This window comes from Monodelphis domestica, chromosome 7 (assembly GCF_027887165.1).
Source record: "Monodelphis domestica isolate mMonDom1 chromosome 7, mMonDom1.pri, whole genome shotgun sequence".
Taxonomy (NCBI): domain Eukaryota; kingdom Metazoa; phylum Chordata; class Mammalia; order Didelphimorphia; family Didelphidae; genus Monodelphis; species Monodelphis domestica.
Window position 1 is genome coordinate 82042510 of NC_077233.1, and position 4421 is coordinate 82046930.

General features: G+C 38.9%; 1 pseudogene; it reads left to right on the forward strand.

The window, feature by feature from the left end:
- The first annotated feature begins 3086 nt into the window (after positions 1–3086).
- Positions 3087–4030, forward strand: LOC100618635 (triosephosphate isomerase-like; annotated as a pseudogene).
- The last annotated feature ends 391 nt before the right edge of the window (positions 4031–4421 follow it).

A 4421-nucleotide genomic window follows, 5' to 3' on the forward strand; every position in this document is an offset into this window, starting at 1 on the left:
ATAGTGAACTTAAAATATTTTCTAAACTAATTGATTAAAATTAAGAGAGGGAAGATGACTAGGTCAGGCTAGATCAGAAGAAAAGTGATAGTACAAAACATGAATCTTTGTGTGTTAGATGCCCAACAAAGTTGTAAAAGTAAAAAATAAATTCTCACTAAAAAAAGTTAGTTTTTTTTGAGGGGGTCACTGTGTATGAGAACTGACTATTGCCATACATGTTCATGTTATTTAGATAGATATCTTTATTTCTCTTTATTATTTCCTGTTGTACTTTATTTAGTGGTAGGAAGATCTGAAAAATTAGCATGAGAAAGTTTTCTCTACTGTACTTTTAAAGGAAATAGGTAATGAAAAATATTATACATTCCAAAGTATACTTCTATTTCCCATTATTCACTAAAATTACTTAGGTAAGTGCATATTGGATAAATTGCTGTGAGTGAGGTGTGAAGATGCCCTTTCCTTATCATTCAACTTTAGTCTGAAATTATAATGCTTTCTCTTTTCGTTTCAGCATCTGGAATATTTTACTCATACACTGCAACATCCTGTACTATTCACGTTCACACTAATTTCCCACCAAGTGGGTTAATCACAATGCAAGTCTTTTTATAGAAAACTGAAGAATTGGGAGTTGTGTGTATGTTTGTTTAATTGGAGATTGGAGGGTTGGTGGGAAGATACACTTTCAGGCATGAAACATATCTTTGGTCAGCAGCAGCACAGTCTACATCTCCATCCAAAGTATTTAGGACAACACAAAGAAAATGGTGTGTTTATAGAGATTGTTTCCTCAGATGAATATCTGATTCTTCCTCTTTTTCTTTTTTAAATGAGCATTATGGAAAATGGCCTTTTTGTTATTATTTATAAGACAGCTGCTTTAAATAATAGCTATTTTCAAGTATGTGTGTGTATGTGTGACATCACATTCAGCCTCTCTGCCAGCATTTCAGTTACAGATGGGAAAGGCTTCTAATGCTGAAAACACAGAATAGAATGCACACATAAATATCATCATAAAACCATCTCTTATAATCCCCATAAAATGATAGTCAACTATCACAAATTATCTCTGTGTTAATGACTGCTCCTTTTGCCTACTTCCCTCACTACTATCTTATTTTCTTTCATTTTAGAAGGCTCACTTGCTTTAAACACACACTCACACATGCATACGCACATACACATTTCCATATCCTGTGAGAGGAAAAGCATAGTTAGTTTAAATCTCTTTTCGGAAACCCATTATTCATTCAACTTCTGACCCTTTTTCTCCTTCCCCTAGGATTATGCTTACACTGTTTGGTTTCCTGAGGCATATGTTTGGAGGAAGTAGTTGTCTTGAGAGAACTTCAGCAAGAGTGAAGGGTTGACTTCTACAAGTCCCAGTTGGCCCAGAAATTTCATGAGAGCAAGTTCCTGCTGCCACTTTTGGATTCCGTTTTCAATGGAGATGGGGAAATCATGGAAACAGGTGTTCTTGTGGAATTTTGGTGTTTCCATTTCTATTTTGAGTTAGAAACCAGAAGTGGAACATGAACAGTGACGTTCATGGGAAACCATTTTTTTTTCAGTTCAGTTCAATATGCAGAATTTCCTTGTCAGAAAGTAAATCAATGGCTATTCATTCTAACCTGTTCCTGAACAAGAATTTGACATGTTCTTTCATAATTTCATTAAGGAAGAACCTAATCCTTTGTCTGAGGCAAATCTATTTTATCTTTGAAAAGATTCAATTATTTGGATGTTTTTTTTTTTTAACTTGACACCAAACAAATCTGTCACATCGCAACTTTAATCCATTATTATTCCTAATACGTTTCTCTGAGTTCAAGCAAAATACCTTCTTCTGAAAGCTAAATGTAATACTCCAAATGTGTTCTGAACATGGTAAAGCACCATGATACTCTCCTCTCTCAAGTTTTGTATACTATGACTTTCTAAAATTATCTGAGATTTCATTATCTTCTTTTTGGTTTTCAAGTAACACTACAGACATATCGTAAGCTTGTAATCCATTGACAACTCCCCAATGATCATTTTCAAAGTAGTTGTCTAGCTATGTCCTCCTCTATCTCTCTTTCATTTGTGGAGTTAGGTTAACCTTATTAATTTCCATCTGATTCATTTTGATTCATTATCCTAGCCTTCCAAGATCTCCTTGAATTCTAAGTTGCTGATGCAATGGGTTAAGCCATTACAATTTGAGTTTTTTCTCATTTGCACACTTGGAAAGTATGCTATCTATGCCTCTGTCAACACCATTTTAAACAAAACAATTCAATTCAGTAAACATTTTCTAGGCAACAATTACGATGAAGACTTTGTTAGGCTTTGTATTCCCCTATGATTTTAGTAGTACAAAGAATTACTGTAGTAGTAACGCAGAGGGCACAAAGATGAAAAACAAGCAAAAATGGAAAGAAATAGGATTGAAAAGGTAGGTTGTAGATATATGAAAGGGAATCTAGCCAGAGTAATTACTCTATCCCATGAGGCAGTGGGGATCCTTTGAAGGAGTGTTAGCATAGGTATGGTCAAACCTGTGTATGAGAATGTTTATTTGAGAAAGTGTCATCGGCTTTTCACTTCATTGTTGTGGAATGGAATGAGTTCTGGGAGTGAAGGTAGGTTCAGCCAAGCAACAATTTTGGACCTTCTCTCTTCCTCACCATCCACCCTTTGTTCCCATATTTCTGGTGGACAAAAATCCAGGGCTGAAGACACTCTTAGTCTTATTGCATAACTCAAGCTTCTTCCCTAACTAGATACTTCAGTAATTTTTCAAGTTTGAAGTTTTGTACAGTTCCAAACTGACTCTCTAGAACATATTCTTGGCTTTCCAGAAAGGATATTGAGATAATACTGAAGGTATCAGATTTTGTAGATCTCTGATCTAGGTGATAAAGGATGAGATAATAATAATAATAATTGAAATTTGTAAAACAATTCAGTTAGCAAAGTGCCTTATACAAATTATTTCATTTATTTCTGATAAAAATCCTGAAAAATAAGTACTTCAGAGTGCTCCGCTGCTGACCTTCAATCTCCTCCCGAGTCACTGCCAGTTACCCACGATCCTGCACTATGGTGTCGCGGAAGTTCTTCGTGGGGGGCAATTGGAAGATGAATGGAAACAAGAAGTGTCTGGGGGAGCTCATCACTTCTTTCAACGGGGCCAAGGTGCCCGCCAACACCGAGGTGGTGTGTGGAGCCCCTTCTATCTACTTAGACTTTGTTCGGCAGAAACTGGATGAGGAAATTGGCGTAGGGGCTCAGAACTGCTACAAAGTGGCGGGGGAGATCAGCCCTGCCATGATTAAGGACTGTGGGGTCACCCGGGTGATCCTGGGCCACTCTGAAAGGAGACACACCTTTGGGGAGTCCGATGAGCTCATTGGGCAGAAAGTAGCCCACACTCTGGCAGAAGGTTTAGGAGTGATTGCCTGTATTGGTGAGAAGCTGGATGAAAGAGAAGCTGGAATCACGGAGACGAAGGCCATTGCAGATAACGTGAAGGACTGGAGCAAAGTCGTACTAGCCTATGAGCCCGTCTGGGCTATTGGGACTGGCAAGACAGAGACACCCCAGCAGGCCCAGGAGGTCCACAAGAAGCTTCGGTGCTGGCTTAAGACCCACGTCTCAGAACCTGTATCCTAGAGTACCAGGATCATTTATGGAGGCTCTGTGACAGGGGCCAACTGTAAGGATCTGGCATCCCAGGGGGATGTGGATGGCTTCCTGGTGGAGCGTCCCTCAAGCCTGAATTCCTGGACATCATTCAAGCCAAAAGCTCCTAGGCCTTGTTGTGGCCCACTCCCTCCCTGCCAAGCGGGGACTGGGCAGAACCAGCCTGGCTCCCCCTCCCCCTCCCATGTGATTGTGATGCTGCCCCCCACAGTCAGTCCAAGCTGCACCTTCCTCAGCCCAGGGCCTCGTGTGCCCTGGCTCTCAGCTCCTTGGCTCTTCTTCTGTGGACCAGGCCTTTCTCCACTTACTGTAAATTTGAAGGAAGCAAAAATAATAATAATAATAATAATAAGTACTTCAAGTATCATTACCCCCTCTTTTACTAGGAAAGGATCCAGGCAAAAAAGTTCAAGTGGCTTGAAGATGGTCACACAGCCCAGGTGGTAACTTTTGATTCCATTCTTTTTTTTCCTGCCAGAAATAGCTTTCAGTAAGCAGTCCATCCCTCTAAAATTTTAATTAAAATTTTTCTTTCAGTAAAAAGCATCCTTCTTTCTCTCTCACCTTACTTTGAAATTGAAAAAAATATTTAACAAACATTTATTTATATAATCAATTGAAAAGTTTCCACATTAGCCATGTCTCCTCAATTCACAACAAAACAAAAAATCTCATTCTATACTCAGTCTCTATCAGGTGATGGATAATATGTTTCATCATTAGTA